This window comes from Melanostigma gelatinosum, assembly GCF_949748355.1.
Source record: "Melanostigma gelatinosum genome assembly, chromosome: 19".
Lineage (NCBI taxonomy): Eukaryota > Metazoa > Chordata > Actinopteri > Perciformes > Zoarcidae > Melanostigma > Melanostigma gelatinosum.
The window spans coordinates 7,149,088-7,167,628 of NC_136652.1; the positions used below are offsets into that span (position 1 = coordinate 7,149,088).

General features: G+C 44.0%; 1 protein-coding gene across 1 annotated transcript in view; it reads left to right on the forward strand.

The window, feature by feature from the left end:
- The first annotated feature begins 11,857 nt into the window (after window positions 1-11,857).
- bach2b (BTB and CNC homology 1, basic leucine zipper transcription factor 2b) overlaps window positions 11,858-18,541 on the forward strand; it is a 39,792-nt gene continuing 33,108 nt past the window's right edge. Inside the window, exon 1 of the mRNA XM_079291503.1 lies at window positions 11,858-11,936. The gene's annotated coding sequence lies outside the window, so the exon portion shown is untranslated. The remainder of the gene's footprint in view (window positions 11,937-18,541) is intronic.

Consider the following 18,541-nt stretch of genomic DNA (forward strand, 5'->3'; position numbering starts at 1 on the left):
ATTCACGCAGCACTGGGATCTGCTATTAGGCTTGTGGAACATTTTCTGACTCATTCCTGGCTTCCTCCTTCATATTGTGACTCAGAGGCATGGGGTGAAAAAATGTTTCAGACTTCAGAGAATTCTTCTGTGTGTATCCGTGTGTGTGTGTGTGTGTGTGTGTGTGTGTGTGCGTGAGAGACGGAGGGCTTACGCAAGACGCCCGTACCGCATTCATAACACGATGTAATAAGATTACAAGGAGCTCGAGTTGCCCCCGAGATGCATTTCTAAAAGTAGGTGATCCCATTACTGGCGTCCGTGTATTGATATAATATCGCCACGCAAAATATCGCGATACTATGCTGTATCGATTTTTCTCCCCACCCCTAGTTGATAAGCTATGTTGATACGCTACGTTGATACGCTATGTTGATAAGCTACGTTGATAAGCTACGTTGATGCGTTACGTTGCTATGTTACATTGTTACGTTACGTTGATGCATTTCTAAAATAAACCAATCATTTCACAACGTTACCGACTTGGCATTGTGCGCTTCTGCAAATGTGTGATACGAGGCGGATATAAAGCATATTCATCAGACTAACTTTTTTGGTTTTCGACTGGGTAGGACATCGCTAGGATCTTGGCCTGAAAAGGCAGTTCACTGTTGTGCTTCCAAGCTGCGATGATGCATACATATCACAAAGAATAAATCAGGAAGTCAAAATAATGGAAATAAATAGCAGAAGTATTACGTGGGAAGGAAATATTGCACCGAATCAGCAAACACCATCTATAGTATTATCCACATTTTAGGACTCATTAAGCCGAATACTTCACTGAATAAGATATGAGACTTTTGCTGTGATTGTTTTGAAAATAAACAGCGCAAACAGGTCTGACAGGGCCTCTTTAACCCTGAACAGACCTGTTTGCTCATACTGAGTAATCCCCCTCTTAACTCCGTATGGGCATTTCACATGGGCGCATGAATGTGTGTGGCCCTGTGTTGCTCTATATCTGTGGGAATGGGGAAGTGAAGTAGAGTCCAAATGCCCCCACCGCCTCCACTTCCAGTTTAGGTGTGTGTGTGTGTGTGTATGTGTGTGTGTGTGCGTGTGTGTGCGTGTGTGTGTTTGTGTGGAAGAATGGGAGGGGATGCATGTCCTGCGGCAACCCCGGTGCTTTGTGAGCTGTTTACGAGTCTCCTCTACAGCCTAGCACCTCCTCCCTCCCTCCCACCACCACTCCGCCCCCGCCTGCTCGGCGTGGAGAGTTTGTAGTGATGAGCCCGAGCAACTTTTAGAAACACGGTTTACGGCGGTCGCACAGGATGTGAAAAAGTTCAGAATAAGTCAGCTCGTCGCATGTACCATCAAATGATATCTGGTCGGCCATGTTTACATTAGCCAGAATGAATGTCAGTTCCTTGATCACAAGCAAAAGGAGTAGACCATTCACGATGTATGTCTCTTTAAGAAACTACAACCTCTTGAGGCCAAACAGCAGCAGTCGGTTTAGTTGACGTAAGATCATCCCTCAAATAACCTTGAGTCAGTGGAGGGCTGATGAACGGACTGTGACTCACTCTGAGCTGTTGCCCTGACAGGTGAAGTCTGGGCTGGGGCTGTTTTTTTTCTTCTTTTTTTTACAAGTTCTGAGAGCTTCAGAGGTGAGAAAAGTTCACCAAAAGAGGCGGGCGAGGACCAGAGGCACTGCTGAGCCACGCTAGTAAACTGTGTTGGAGCTTGTGGGGAGGGACGGAGATCCCTGAGATACTGTGACAAAGCACGCTCGAGGAATGTAGAGTTGCGCTACTACTTCATGATCAGTAGTAAAATGAACACATACAGGCTGAAGCGTATTGCAGGGCGAAAGCCTTTGCATGTAGAGGATTTCACTTTAAGATACTTTCACACTGCTTTTTGCTGAGAAATTTGTCAAGGGTGCACGAGACACTAGAGACTATGAAATATCAGCCCGTTCTCACCAAAGGGCGTATGAGTGACACGACAAGCATAAGCGTGCAATAACAACTCCGTTCTTGCGTTTTGTCATTTTTACGTCATGTGGTCCATTCTGACTGCAATGTGCAACGCACACAGGGGAATATGGTCTGTTACATTGTTTACCTTTTACTTAGTTTACTTATTCATTTTACGCCCAACCATGAGTTTTTTTTCCTGAAACTCACTGTTTTTTTGGGCGAAACAGAACTTCGGCATTCTCACGGTAACAAGGTTTCGGAGAACTGAAGTCAGGTAGGGCTCTGCAATATATCGATATTATATCGATATCGTGATAGAGGATCAGATTTCGGATATCGTGATTTGAATTTAAAGTTTTGTCTTTTCTTGGTTTTAGAGACTGCATTACCGTAAAGCGATGTCATTTTCTGAAGTTACCACTGAAAACATAGTTTGGAATATTATATTATCCCACACCTGCTAATAGATCCCCCAAAATGCTACACACTGGCCCTTTAAGTTGCTCATTTTCACACCTCTCGAGTCTGAGTCTCACCTCACCTCTGCAGCTCTGCGTTAGCGTCATTGGTTTTTAGTCTGCAAGACAGTCACTGCGTCACATGATTGATGAGTTTTCCCGATTGCCTCAGTAAGCAGCACTACTCGTATTTTTGGTGTTAGAAGCTGTTTCAAAGTCTGAATTCGGGTAAAGTGAAATGTTACCTCTTCCTTATACTTTGAGGCCAGATCCCGATGGATCAGTGATCCTGATCGAGGCTCCTGCGTTGGTGATGGATAGAAAAATGACGCTGTCTACTCAGGGGTACATACAGCAGCCAAGGCAGGCGTGTGTGTCGACGGAGTCATTGAGCTTGTGTTGGCTGCGTGTCGATGGCTGGCTTTACATTGGAACATACTGAGCAGCGACTCGGGGGGGAGTGGGACATGTGTAGGACTCCACCGTGGACGGAGGGCAGAGAGAGCGAGAGAGCAGCTGGTTGTGGCTGAGTACCTGCCTCTGACATGTTGAACAGCACCCATTCATCAACTCCCGGAAATTGAATCACCTGCTATCACATCATCCCTAAGTGCGTGCTCTTATCTCATTGTAGCGTGAAGAGGTTCCATTGTGTGCCTCTTATTCTGCCACGTCCGCTCGTTCATCTGCCCGGCCTTAGCCGTTATTGTCGGGAGTTGTTGCAATCTCGTGACTATTCCTTTTTGCACAAGAAGATCTTCGCTATTTGCTTCCCTGTGAAGTTATTTACACCTCGTTTGCCTGGCAATATGTCTTACAGACACAATGGACACTCAAAATAATGAGGGGACAAGAAAGAAAGAAAGAAATATGTCATTGACGATGTGAACACACCTGTATTTTGAAATGAATTGCTAAATGGGATGATTTTGACGTGATTTTGACGTTTTTGAAGCCTCAAGTGTTTGCTGTCGTTTTTGGCCGTCGCCATCTTGGTTTTTAGCTTTATAGGCATCTTGGTTTTTGGTCATTGCCATCTTGGTTTTACAACCGAATGCTAATATTTTTAGGCTATTGAGTTTCATTAACTAAAAACACACGATGAAAGTAGTAACGACCTGTCAATCACAAGGTAGTCACGGCCTAAAGCACACCTTGCCTTATGGTCTATTTTAATCTAAATATGACCATAATAAATACTAAATAAAAATCCTGTTGTATTAAAAAAGACTTGAAACTAGTGATTGAGACCCCAAACTCATGTTAACAATGCGAATTTAGAGGCAAAAAAAATGAAAGAATTGTACCACAGGTAAATATGTTGAAAACAACATGCATCATTTATTTTTGTTGTGGAGTTCCCAGCCACTTTGTGTTAATGTCTCCAAGATTCGAGACAGTTAGGAGAGTTTGATCCAAGTAAAAGCCTGAGGGGGGAGTTCATCCAGTCTGTGTGTGGTCATGTTTGTCCCCGCCCACCTCAGCAGATTAGCTGCACAGCTAATGCTTAGCCGGGCATGAGGCACTTCTGAAAGAAATGAATCGACCCGCTCTCCATGAAGAAGTTGTTTTTAACACTTGAATCCTCCTCCTAGTAGCTCAGACTCATCATACATCATCATCTTGATTGCGGTCCTAGATATGCTCTCATATATGTATGTATGTATATTTACATAGACATTTTCGTTGCCACAACTGTTAGATGCAGAGATTTGTTTTTTGTTTCATAATGGAAATTTAAAGACCAAAAATAATGACAGATGAGACATAAACCTCGTACACGCTTTAACATGAAGCTTTTTTATGTTTATTTTTGTGATCTGGCAAGTTAAGGGTCATTATGAATCCATTAAAGGATAAGGCGGCTAAAAATAGCCTCTTACGATAGTGGACTTGTGCACGGTCTCAACCATAAACAAACAAATGGCAATTTCTCCGCGGCCCTGTCTGCTGCTGCCGCCAGCGTTCCAGGGAGCAATTTGTGGTGCGCAGAGAGGCTGACCCCGGTCAGGAAGCGGCGGCAGGATGAAGACGGGCCCATTTAGCCCTGTTCGGGAGCTTCAGAGTGGCATCCTCTCGCGGGCCGCGGCCACAGACCAGCCGAAGCGCTTAGGACGCTCGAGCGGTGATGTGCATCCATCATGGCTTCCTAGAAATGTGTGCCCACTAGAAAAAGAGCCAAATGTCCTCCCACAGACCGCCGTCCAACGTGTCACTTCTGCCAACGCTGTCTCTCGTCTGCAAATAGCAGCAGCAGCTTGCGTCTGCATTTTATTCTTTTATTTTTTCTGCCAGAGGTTTCTTCAGTAGCACTCGCACACATCAAACTCTTACGGGTTTTAGATCAGGGGTTTGTTGATCTGTCCATCATAGTGTGATTTAAAGAACATTTTATTCCTAAAAACATGGCCACAATGGATTTGTTTTGAGTGTTGACAGTCTTTTTATTTACGATTTATGGAGTAATACAAAGAGATATTTAATCCCTCGGTAAAAGCCTTTCACTCTGAAATGTGAACTAAATGAAACAACAATTTTTTAACCTGGCTTTATACAATGTTAAGATTTCTGTTCTGGAAATGTATGCACACCAGCACACATTTAATAATGCCTAATTTGCATATTGAAACATAAACTTTCAGAAAACTTGTCATACAAAAAAGCATTTGTCTTTAACTTTAAGTAAGTAATCAACACTACCTATTACCCTATATGTTTCTGAAGTTTCTTTTTTTTAGCTAGTCAGTGATTTTGCCATTTTTGAGCTGTTGGAAATTCTCCAAATCTCTGACTCAGCTTTTCCCACTCTCTCACAGTTACAGTCCGAACGATATGACCTCAATGAGGTTCTGTGCGATCGTCACCACACAGTCATTTGATCCAACGTTAATATGAGACATATTGTTCGGTGCAGACAGGAAGAAAATAACAGAACACCTCTCTGACTGGGATGGAAATCTGAACCACTTACTCTAAAAACAACATTTGCATATGAGTAACACCAATTCCACTTTGATTGATTCGTGAATGAAACAGAGCATGAACATTTCCCTCAGTCTCTCTTTTCATGCTTGCTCTGAAAGGGTATTTTGACATGCAGGAGAGGACGAAATGCTTTCGGTCATACCGAGGTTCTCTGATTTTAAAAGCGGTTTGTGGAGTTATCTTTGTAAGGAGGTAGCCGGACGGAGATATGGGCGTTCAGTTTGCTACCATGTTCTGTCAGTCAGCCTTGATGCTCTCAAGATTTATTTTTTATACGTCGGCAGACAAATTTCCCTAACCTGCGTTGGTCTGTCGACCTCAATGGCAACGCAGACAACAATGAGCTGATGAAAGGAAACCTTTTAGTTCCTTAAAAAGTAGTCCCGGTTCATAGAATTACCCAGGAACGCGACTATGATGGCACAACAGAGAAATGGCAGAACACAGGCTCTCTGGGTGATAAATCAGATACCGAACAAAGACTTTGTTTTGAGCGTTTCGGTTCGCTCCGTTTCGAAGTATGAGAAAAAAAAACACAGAAAATCCCATCAGAAGAGGATCGATGTGTGAAAACAGACTGTTGGCTATAGACGTGGTGCTTTCAACTGATTATTGGATGAGTCGTTTCCAGCCATGATGGAAAAATCAATCGCTCAGAGAAATGCCATTCATCCACCCATACATATACCGTCTGAGCTCTTTCTCCTTGAACCTGTTACAATTCAGTGTTCTAATCAAGAAGAGAAATCAATAACCCCATCGATAAATATTGATCTCCAAGCATCGACTGGCTGTGAAAAAGACTGCGACTGAGTTATCGGAGCGGCGGCCTTTTCCGCTTTCGCGCGTCTGCGTTGAAACGCGTGCGGCTGCAGCAGCCGGCGCCCTCTCTTCACCCAGAACTGCTGTCATAACGGCGAAAGTCACATCGCAACACTGTTTAACAGATTGCTCTAATGGCTGCATGACACAGTGTACATAAATCACAGGCCGGATCCGGGCGTTGGGATCAGGAGGGCTTAACGACTGAGTGGCTCTCGAAAAAAAATGAAATGTTGATGTCACAGGTTGTGTAATTACTTTAATGCGACCAGATGGACAGCATCGCCGCGGGCTGACACAAGCTGCCTCCGAGTTTTCAGGGAATTTGAAGGAATTGTTTCACCTTTTAATGTATTTATCACCCCTTTTTTCTTTCTTTTACAGTTGGAACCCAGTGATCAAAACCAGTGCTAGTGATGTCAGTTCCTCCTCCCTTGCGAATATATTTCCACTGTGACTTGTGATTGCCTGGGCGTGCGAAGGGGGGGGCGTCCGATACACGAGTGCCGCTTTCTCTTCTCGGGTTGAGTCATCAAATACCGAAGCCGCGAAACCGCACTCTGTGTCACCAATCTGCGCACACTCGAAACTATGACCTTTTCATTCTGTGCCCTCGCACTTCCGATCCGATGCAGCCACGAGGACTTGTGTCGGCGTTGTGTTTCGCAGCCCCCGGCTGACCCATGATGCACCCTGATGCTGTACAGTGGATGAATGTCACATGGTGTATATTATGAATTGATGTCTGTCAGGAGAGCGCACGTATCTTTGAGCACGTGTTTAAAATTACACACTGTTGGATTTGTGACTCAGTTTTGTCGGGTTATTTTTTTCGATTTTTCGGTCACGCCAGATCAACAGCGGGGCCCATCTCTCGAATCAGTGAAATCAGCTGAGTAACGATTGCTTCGTATGAAACTTGCAGACTCTTGCACATGATTCAGGTGGCCGTGCTTCACACCAGATGCTGTGAAATGAGCACAGCGGTTACAGAAACCACTGAGATTACAGAATACACAGAGACGAGTAGAAGCAGCTCCTGAGGTCGTGTACGCTGGGGTATCTGATGCTGCAGTACATCATTGACCTGTCGATACGCTGGCAAAGACATCGCAACGTGTTTTCCCGTGCGATGCTGCAGGTAGTCAGCTCTCAAACCCTTCTGCTCGCTGGCAGATGAGCCTGGTGCCACCACTGTAGAGCATACGCTACACATTAAAGACAGGGTCGGTGATTTATGTTAGAAACATTTTCTTGTTGTATTTATGGAAATTCTCGTCACATCCTGACGGCGATCAAAAAAAATCGAGTGGCTTTGATTGCCGCCTTGGCGGCTTTTCTCGCCAGATTTACCGATCTCGAACCAATCCAAACGTTGATGGTGTCATTATTCTACAGCCATTACGTTGTGCATTCAACATCTTAAATGATAATGATAGGTTAAAGCAAAAAAAAACTTGTCTATTGTCACTTTAGTTCATCTCAGTTGGGACGAAGACTCTTAATGTAATGAGTTTATTTTTTGAAAAAAAGAATCTTGCAGTTTTGGGGATATATTTTTTTCTCAAACTTGCAAAGTATTCGCCTACGTTGTGATTCCATCATTAGAATAACAAGTTATTCTTTAAATTTCCTGATACAAGTGGCTATTTGATACCTGGGTTTTGGCACCGATACGATACCAAAGTGATTCTCTTTTCATTATCTTACTGTGAAGAATGTAAACATGTGTTTCGTAACTTATTTTTATTCCATTAAAAAACAACCTTTCAGGCCATTGTGTTGAGACTGAACCGTGAGGAAATATTTGATCAAAGATTAAAGGAAACCGGAGAGCGATAATCTGCCCAAGCATTCGGTGCCAACCCCTTGATACTTGGTGGTTTAACAGTATCTCCTTGTAAATATGAGAAAACGTGGATTACTTTCCCTGGTGATGTTTTTTCCAATCCAAAACGTGTGACATTCCTATGCAGCAGAGACTCTGTGAGGGGGAGGTGAGAGTGGATGTTGCTGCATAGTTTAGGCTCGTAATAAATAATAAATAGTGAAAAACACGTGCTAAAACTTCCTCATTTTCTCTCATGAATCGTTAGACAGCCGAGGTGACCGCCGAGTTCATACGCTCCAGACCAGTTGATGGTAACACGTCTAACTCAAATTTCTTTTTTTGTAACAAAAAAAAAGTTGACTTAAAATATACTGGACAATTGAATTGAAACACGGCTACTGAATGATACTGTCACTGAGTTTGAAGATGTGTTGTATATGACATTTGTAGGAGAAAGGGATGCATGGTCGTTTCTCTAACTTGAACCCAAACTTGTGCCGCTAGCCTTAAAATCGAATGACGATTGCATGACAACTGTCGTCACGTGATTATTTTCATGTTTGAGCAACGTGTTCACACAGCAGAGAGGCTGCACGTCAGAGCTCTTGTTAATTCAAGACACGATGTTGCAATGTGTATGTGTAGGTACGCTTGTCTCTGTAGTACACCAACTGGTCACACAGTTCAGTCCCCATCCCTGTGTGTGTGTGTGTGTGTGTGTGTGTGTGTGTGTGTGTGTGTGTGTGTGTGTGTGTGTGTGTGTGTGTGTGTGTGTGTGTGTGTGTGTGTGTGCGCATATATTTTCACCCTCACATCACTTCCTAAATTAGCTCCCTCAGGGTGGCTGCTGCTGCCAGTGGGTCATCTAACCCAGTATGGCCATTCATTGGCCGGGTAATGTGAGTGAGCACGAAGCTCGGCTTCAAGCGTTGGAACATGTGAATGTGTTGCAGCCCCCCCCCCCCCCCCCCCCCCCCCCACACTGACAGCGACGGCTGCCCGCCAGATCCGTAGACATGCGCCAAATTTGTGCAACAAATACGGAACGGCAAATACTTCACACTATACTGTTCCTGAAGCAATAAGAAGAGGGACTGTCAGGTACATGTCCTGACCTGACCTGACCAGGGACAGGAGTCGGCCTAATTGGGTTCTGGCAGAGTCCTGTTGCACTGCCTCAGGTCTCTGTGTAGAGAAGAATGTATATTGTCTTTTAGTCTCCTTTTGTGTCACCACAGCTGCTTTTTATATGGTGGCACATGAAGCTGCTGCCAGCGTCGGTGTTTCAGTCAAATTGGGTCTCGGATGAAGTTTTACCACTGTTTCGGGTTGAGTGCAATTTTTAGTTTATCAGCTCCGGTGCACTGTGTGCCTCATCAGCTGCATAATCATTAGACGCTCGGAGCACGTGCTCCTGAAGTGTGGTGATGATGCTTTAATATAAAGACAGATGAAACCCATGCAGGGCTGGTGGGAGTGGATGGATGGAAACAAACACAGGACTTTCACCCAGGAGACAGCTGTCCGTGTCCCACGTTAAACCAGCTACGTGATCTTTGTCTTTGTGTTCGCAAAGTTTCACTTTCACTTTACAAACAGTACATTTAACCCACTGTGACTGTGGGCATGGCTACCCAAGGGTCCTGGCCACCAAGCGTCAGTATGTGGCGACTTGGGAATGAGAACGAGCTGGCCTCATCCACGGCGCGCCACGCGTTCCTCAAATTTCCAAATGTTCGAAATTTAGTCAGAAGAAGAAATGCTGCTGGCGTGACAGTATGAATGACAGCTTTAAGCATAGTCGCCTTTTTTTGACTTTGGGAAGGAGGAAAACAAGAACTGTTAAACAAGCTTGTTTGTGAATGACTGAAAAGAAAGGAACCACTCACGTGGCCTTCCGGTCTTTTGTGTGTGTGTGTGTGTGTGTGTGGTCTTTGACGGCACCTAGAAGAAGAACAGAACAAGGCAACGGCGAAATAAACAAGGAAGAATTAGATGTGAAAAGGTGCCAGCATGGCGTCCGGCTCGAAGCCCTGTATTCTCAGACGTGTCTCTTTGTGCTTGTCCACGGTGCGTTACAATCAGTCACATCGGTGGATGTTGTCTTTCATCTTCCTCGCCGCGCGGCTTTGCGGCTATTTCTGATCTCAGCGGGATATTTTAATACCATTGCGCCGGTGTTGCACATTTCTGCATGTTTCTACAACAAGAGCTCTTGCATGTAGTCTCAAAAAAAACTTGCAAGAGCAATGTGAGAAAAAACAACGTGCTTTTTCTTTGCCTTGTCAACACCGTTGTAGCCTGCAGCCCACTCACTTGTACACACATGATCACACGCGTGCGCACACGTACACACGCTTGGCTTTGCACACAAACACACACCCACACACACACATGCGTACAGACGTGGCTTTTGAAGGTTTCTTTTGACGTGGGCGATGCCTCTGTGTCAACTCTTTCCTGTGGGGAGACTTTCCACTTGCCTTTTTCCATGAGTCCTCTGAGCGTGAGCTTTTTTGTCACAGTTGACGGCTGATTTTCAACTTCCTTGTGCGCGCTGAATTTATTGTTTGGAATAAAAGGCTTCCACCTCAAACCCTGCCCCCCACTCGGCGCTCCATCCGCTTTTTTCCACCCGGGCTACATTAATAATGCAGCACATAATCCAGTCTCGGGCACACTCATGCTTGCAGCCTCTTGGCCTGCCAATCACTGGCCTATTTATCACAAGATCTGCTCCTTCCCTGGATGCTGCTGGAAAAACAGACCACATATCCTAATCCGAATCCCTCAAAGGCCACTTTCCCTCCCGGCAGTGATGCTTTCTGGCCGTTTTTCCGCTTCCTTCGTGAGGTGATTTTCCGTACTTGCTGACTGAGTTGCCTGCAGACACCCCGCTTGTTTCCTTGTTGATTCAGCCAATCGCACAGGAAGAGGTTTAGACGATCGCATTGTTGTATGTGCAGGTGTACCTTGTCATTGTCAGTGCGAATATCAAGCACGGGGCAGGAAATGCATAAAGCATCTGCTATTCTTTCTAGATTCTGTCAAAGACTTAGTCTATATTTATCTCCGCCAAGGAGGTAATGTAGCTACAACGTTAGCAGTGCCGACAGGATTGGCAGTGTTAACCTAGGGAGGGGGGTTCAGGAGCATTTTCTGCACGGGTAGACATTATTTCACTCTATCTTCACATTGCAAATAGTTATTTGATGCTACATTACTGCTCCCAATGTTGTATGTAGTACCTTTGCGAGATTGCGAGAAGCATTTTACTGCATTTTTAGGCATCTTAACTGTCGTGCAGTAATGTATGGCTGGCGTTGGGTCAAATGGAAACCAAAGTTGGTTCTTAGTTGAGTCAAACCAAAATGTTGGGCAGACTGTTCAGAACTGAATCACAAAATATCAAAGACATTTGTTGTCAGACATATCAAAGGGGAGATTAAACAAAGAGAAGTGAGCTTGAAGATTATCTGAGGACCAAGACGGAGCTGGAGACGTTTGAGACAGCGAGCCCAGTCTATAGATAACCCCAGTGTTTCTATCACATGTGCAGCGTGTTACCATATAAGACAGCAATATGACTCACCCCGCTCACTGACCTACTATGTGGGAAGTCATGATTCATGCAAGCTGCATTTGAGCAGGCAGGGCCCAAAAATACTCTGGCATGCCATCGCACAAACACATACACAACTATCGCAAACACACACTCGCACATACCTCACTTGCTCAGTCATACTCACCACCCACAGACACCGACAGGCTCAGATGCTGTCGGTACCACACGGCGAGAGACATTAGAAAGTTGTCAGAGCAAAGACTGGAATAACAAGATGACTGGATCTGTGCTGATGCCTTTTTGAGGTAATGCCAAACGTACGCTAGCAGCTGACAGTTCAATTGTTTGTCTCTTTCTGTGACTTTGAATTGATGGTAAAGATGATCCTTGAGATCTCCTAAGTCAAGTCTGGTTTTAGTGAAACTGATTTCATAGCATTTCAACCATGCAAATAATACCTCAATGACATCTGTTTAAGGAAAATTGATTGGGCTCTTTGCTGTTAGTCTTAGTCAGCAGAGCACATCTATGAATAGCTTCTTGAGTGCTGTTGTGATAGCTGCAGACACCACGATGACGGCAAGTTTATGAAGTTGTCCTGAAACCTGTTTCCACATCCTGCACTTTGGTTGTCTTTCTGTTGATCACAGGGATTAAAACGGTTTAAGATGCTCCACTCAAGCTTTCACCTCGCAGTCTTGCTTTTCTTTCTTTCTCTGATGTCTAAGACATAAGCCTCAACGCATTTTTAAAGGCAGATGTTGGTCATCTCTGATAATGAGTTTCTTAGTACGTAATCCAGCTGTCTTCGATGGTTTCCGTCCGGCTTGTGCTCCTCGCTAATTGTTTCTTTTAAAAGGTAAATCTCTGCGGTGGTTTGAGTATTGATTTCACGTGGTCGAGGTCACTGCCTGGACCTTTCTATCGCTGGGAGATGAAGTAGCTCTGGTGTTAATTGGGCCGATTGCAGATAGATGCAGGCTTGTGCAGGCGGACTCTCGCTCGCTCTCACAGCCGGCCCTATTCATCAGTGTCAGCAGCAGGAGCACAGCACGATTGGTCCGCAACTCGGCGGCACCCAGGGGGGGCGCTCAGCCTAACCTGGGTAACCCCAGTCACCTGACTAGACTAGAACTGGGTTATGCTAAAGACGGGCCATGAAGGGCCTAGGAATTCGATCAAGGACAACATTTCTAGTCCAGTTGAATCTTCTGCATTAATACCTCGTCTGGGCGGAGCTTTGTTTGTTCAGGAATTGATACTGTAGTGTCTTTGCTCAGTCCCCGGATCGAAGCACAGGGAGACAGTATTGATTTCTATCCGGAGCGAGAAGCACCTGATCCATGTATAGATCCAGCCGTAGCCTGAGATTACTGTGCCCTCAATGTAAGGTTTTACCTTGAACTTTCTTGAACACTGCCTATTGTAAAAAACGGTACCTGTCACATCTTGAAGACATCAAGTGTGAGGGATCTTTTGCTGTTCCGCAGTAGATTTCTAAGGATCTGTTTTTCACAAGAGACCGTGGTCTCCTGAAAATCACATTCCCATTCCACAAAACTGCATTATCATATATGAAACGTATTTTCTCTCTGTTTAAGTTGTGTTAAATTCAATTTAGATTACGTATGTTTCTAATCTAGTCTGCGGAATCTGTGTAGGGTGAAGATCTTATTTTAAGGCAAGGCATGATATTTTACTAAATCTAACCAAACAAATTTGTTGCATTTTTGTTTTGTTTCAATTTATAACGTTAACCACATAACTGCTATCATCGCATGAAACATAATTGAGAATGCAGTTTAGTTGTATGGGAACGTAATTTGTGTTGTAGACGGTTTAACTGCATATGTAAAATAATTGAAAAACTCTCTCATTACGCTTCGACATTCCTCAGTATGTAATCCGCCGAGCATCAGCAGTGTCTCAGACGTGTTTGTCTTGCATATGTTATCTCAGGATCAATATCAGCAACCCAGTGACCTTCTGAAGGGATGTTTGCCTGATCAGCAGAGAGGAGAATGAGGAGCCTCTGCCATGAATGTTCGTGAACCTTCTGTGGCCAGAGTGGAAAGCCCCAAAAAACTGCTCGCCTTCAATCTTGTCTCACAATCTTAAACAAAGGAGATTACTTCAGGGATGATGTTTTTTTGCTTGTTTGATTGCAAAACACCAGATTGGCAGATTGGCAGATTGTTGACAGCCTGGCAGATGTTGAATTCATTACTTACTTCCCAAATCATAGTTTGCTTGTTGCGATCCAGAGACATCAGGCTTCCTTCCTCGCACCGAGAATGACCTTAGAAGAATTGCGATGAACAGCATGCTTTTTGTCTGCCAACAGTTGCAGATGAAAAACCACATTGAGTAATGAGAAAATATCATTTTTCAGGAACTAACAACAGCCTTGATCACAGTGCACATTTATTGGTACTCAATGGGTTTTGCAACGGTGTCATAAGCCACAGAGGTCAGAGAGTTGCGTCGACTTGAGGACAAGCACGTAATCCTACTGAAGTTACAACATAACAGTGATAAACCCTTGTAGCAGGTTTTAAGTTACAATGTTTTTACACAACCAATCTTCGATTATTAAATTCATTTGAATTATATTACCATTTGACCAGAATCTTCCACAATGAGTGTAAAGTAATAGAATGAAAGAACCAGAGAAGGGGGTGTAATAGCAGAACGTTTGATGAAAGTGAGGTGCTCCGTCCTCATTAACATTCTTTATTATGGCCCAGATAGACCAATCCCAGTTTAATCAATCCCCGTGCCTGGTATTCCTATTGATGTTGTAATGACCCATCAACACGTTTCTTTTTGATGATCTCTGCAGTTCATCTTGCAGCGAAGCACTATTCTGGGTATGATTAGCAGCACCACCTAGGCTCTTGATAAATATTAGAGGAGGCCACCTATGGTGCATTAAATGTATGATGTACTGTATGCCTGGACATGCATAAACATGATCTGAAATGTTGTTCCAACCTTGTAAACTAAAAATCTCATGAATTTCAAATGTAGTGTTAATAAGTCATTTCACGGCAAGTCAATGTGCTACGTTAGCCCGGTGACTACACATTTATAACAGACCGCCTGCGAAACAAACTGGTTGCTTTGGAATGTGAAAGACATTTGCATTTACCAGACAGGCTGGGTTAAAGAAAAGATGGACGCATTATGAGAAATGTAGTGTTTTTGGAGCTCAACCTATACTGAGCCCACCTCAGGTGCTGGGACCCATGGTGGAAAATGTTTATACTGCTTCCTTATCGATAAATAGTGTTTACAGGCCACTGTATTATATTGCGCAGTGTATTGTTTTTCGAGCATATGGTTCATACATAAAGTAGCCTACTGAGCATATATTTATTACATTCTCTACAGTCCACGTCACACAGCCTCCAACAATAACACCGAGGTAAACAATACTACCGTAACATTTCGATATAACTGTAACTTATGAAGTTAGGTAACGTAACGTTAACCAGCAAATAACTTGTACTAACCTCATGAGTTAGGTAACTTTAGCTAACGTTAGCTCGCCATGTCAATGTCATTAGCAATTAACGTTAACGTGAGCACAACAGGGGGGAAAAATGCAAAGATTGAATGTAACCATTTCAGCTACGTCAATGTCAGTTTGCTTACTACATTAGAATAGCTAGCTAACTGCCTATTTGCTTTATTTCATCCACTGGTGGCTATTAGCTTGCCAGGCTGGTGCAAGGCCTTTTCTCTTGTGTCATGCTATCTTTTGCGCTTACCATAAATTCCGGATTAGAATATCTTGGACCAAAGCATTAAAACCTGTACTATCTATCACTCTGACCAACGCAGCCTCAAAAACCAATCTGAGGGTATGTTTCCATATGGGGAAGCAGATAGTTTCATTTCAGGAAATGAAACCCCTCCAAAAATATTACCTGCATGTTACATTCAAAGACATTACATTGCATTGCATTATGACTTTTGTGGCGGAAAAGGCTTCTGCTTACATTTTGTTTTGCTTGCAAACACCGTCGTAAGGCAGACCTGTAAGTGGTTTTCATTTGAACTTAACATGGTAATAAAGTCCGGATTAAGGCTTCCATTTAGCTGCCCATCATCACCTTGCACTGCTCCAAGGGCAATCGTTGCCGTGGCCTAATTTGATAATTCCAATTAAAACCATGTTCATCCTCAGTGTAATTACAGTCACCTGGTGGGGGTCCTTCCCCCTTAATTGTGCACAGTGACACAGTGTTCATGTTGGTCTGCCTCCGACTGTACTGGCTCATTGGATAACGTTATTAGACTGCAGCAGCAGCGGTTGAGACCAACGTTGTTTATTACAAGCAGCCGCAGGGAGCGTTTGTGTTTTGTCACGACCAGGCCAAGTAGATGTTCCACTTGACAAAATCATCCCAATAACTCAAGAGCTGTTAAACTTATTTGTCCCACAGTAAGCTGTGTATTAGACCTCCTTTTGCAACAACTCATCACTTGCAGCTGGTGTTTACGAATGTGCCTGTGGGCCTCATTCTGCTCCGTGCTGATTCATTGTCCCCCTGTCTGAGGCACTTCATCTGTCAGGAAAATATAGAAAACACTCCCAATATGTTATTATATCAGGCGAAAAGAATATGTGTCCACTTGCCAGCAAAGCTTCTGAGAAACGCAATCTGATTTCAGAATTCTCAGAAATGGAGCAGCTTCTACTTCATATTAAAGGATAGCCGCTGGTATTACAACATTGTTCTTATTTTAGTAAAGAAAACAACCTGAAAGGATCTTGCAATGCTGATTTTGCAGAAGTGTCTCAAAGCTTCCTAAATGGTAAACAATGCTTTTTCTTTTTCTTCATGATAGGAGCAATCATGATTCTGCCGTCGGGGGCTCAGTTCAGCCCCCGAAGTCTTGTCAGTGTCCGCCCTCGCTCCTTTGTATATTCCGTTCCGTCATGACCTCTTCCTTCCTCACACCCGGCAAACTATTCTTCTGAGGCCCAGAGAGAGAGAGCGATAGAGAGGACACCCATCACAGAGCACATCATGACACACTGTCAGACATAACCACCCACCCCTCCCACTTTAAGTCCCCAAACTAAGATCGCGTGAGATGAGACAGTCAGACCAAAGCTGACTCAGGCATCCTGCTGGTTGTCCTGTTCAGCTCACCGATCGGCTGTGTAAACGTGTTTTCCATTGTAGTCTTAATTCAGCTCCTCTAATGTGTTGAAAATATTTTCTTTTCAGAATTTACCTTGAATTGAGGTAAAAGGGGGCCACGTTTAACAGCAAGACTATGTCAAAACTGCACCTGATTGTGCCCTAAATGATGTCTACGCCTCACTGAGATCCGAACTGAACTCGAGCCAAGCCACCTCGGCATTTTGTCTGGCTGATCGGATGCCAATGTGAGTAAGATCCGATCTTGGAGCGTACAGACCTAGCAGTCAAAATCGCGTTGAACAGACGAGTTTAACCAAGGCCATAATGAAAGCATTGTTAAGTACAGGAGGCTACCTTCAGCTCCCTCTTATGCACAGAGGTACTGTATATACAGTGTGTGGGACTATTTGCACACACGCGGTGCACCATACCTCCACAAACATAATTGCTGTAGAGCTAACGGGTCTCTAGCCACACTAGTCTTCATCAGCCTCCCTCAGATCAGCAGGCGGTAAACCCTGAAGTCGGCTCTGGCCGCTGCTGGAGCTTCCTCATCACCACCACGCTGTGCTTTTAATCGGCACAGGAATGCGAGCAACTCGCCGAGAAGGTTGTCGGCGGCGGTATTAGTGTGGCAGAAAGAGCTGCTGTCAACAACTGTCCCAGGAAGTCCAAAAACAAAAAAGAAAAAAAATATTTTGCAGCCATTCGCACTTCTAATCAGAATTCTGCCACAACCGGCTATTTTGTGGTGCGTTTGTCTGGGTATGTGTCTGTCTGTATGACGGCTATGCTTGCACTGTATGTATGCGTGCGTGTGCCTTGTGTTTGTGTCATCCTTGCATTTTCCTCCCACTGCAACAAACCCGTCTAAAGTCCAAGTGTCCAAAGCCAATGTGCATTCCAGGGTAGAAATAGCATGTTTGGATTGCGCCGAACAACCGCATCTGGAAACATTATTCTTGGAAGACGGGTCATTATCATAGAAAGCCAACGGAGAAATGTTTGGTGGAAATAAGCAAACTATACAACAGTTTGGACCAGCCAGAACCACAGGAAAGTCTGGACTGACATAGTTGTTCCACAACAGCCCCTACACCAGACTCAGTCTGCTATAGCAGTGGACCGCTCCAGTCAAATTATTGCAACAACCCTGTCCCAGGTAAACATCTGATTCTACAAATGGCCTGGTTGTGATGAAATCAGTGGTGGCAGTGTAGCCTCGCAAAAGCCAGCCCACAATTTTCACTTCCCCCTTTGTGGACTAGGCTCAGTACGCATTTGCTTGTGTCAGACGTCATTTCTAGTATGCTGCACAGCAGATAGTAGATGACTGAAAGGTGCTCTCCGATGTAGATGAGATGTCAAACATCACCCCTTCTTGCACCTGATTCGACAAGCACCGCTGTCTTTCCAAAGATGCTTATCATTCTCAAAAATGCTCTCAACTGTCGCCCAAAATCAGTTTCATCATAAATCTGAGGTCAGAAATTAGGTCACACAGTCCCTGGGTCATTTGCAGATTGCACCTGCAATGCCTGGCCTATATATATATATATATATATATATATATATATATATATATATATATATATATATATATGGTTATGACATTTGAGAGTTTTAAAAGGTGACAAGTTACATCATCAACTTAAACACTTCCCACTGTAGTTGGTTCCACATGTAAACCTTTCACAATCAATTATATTGATCAAAAAGTTGTCAAGTGAATGCTTCTACCACTTCTCAGC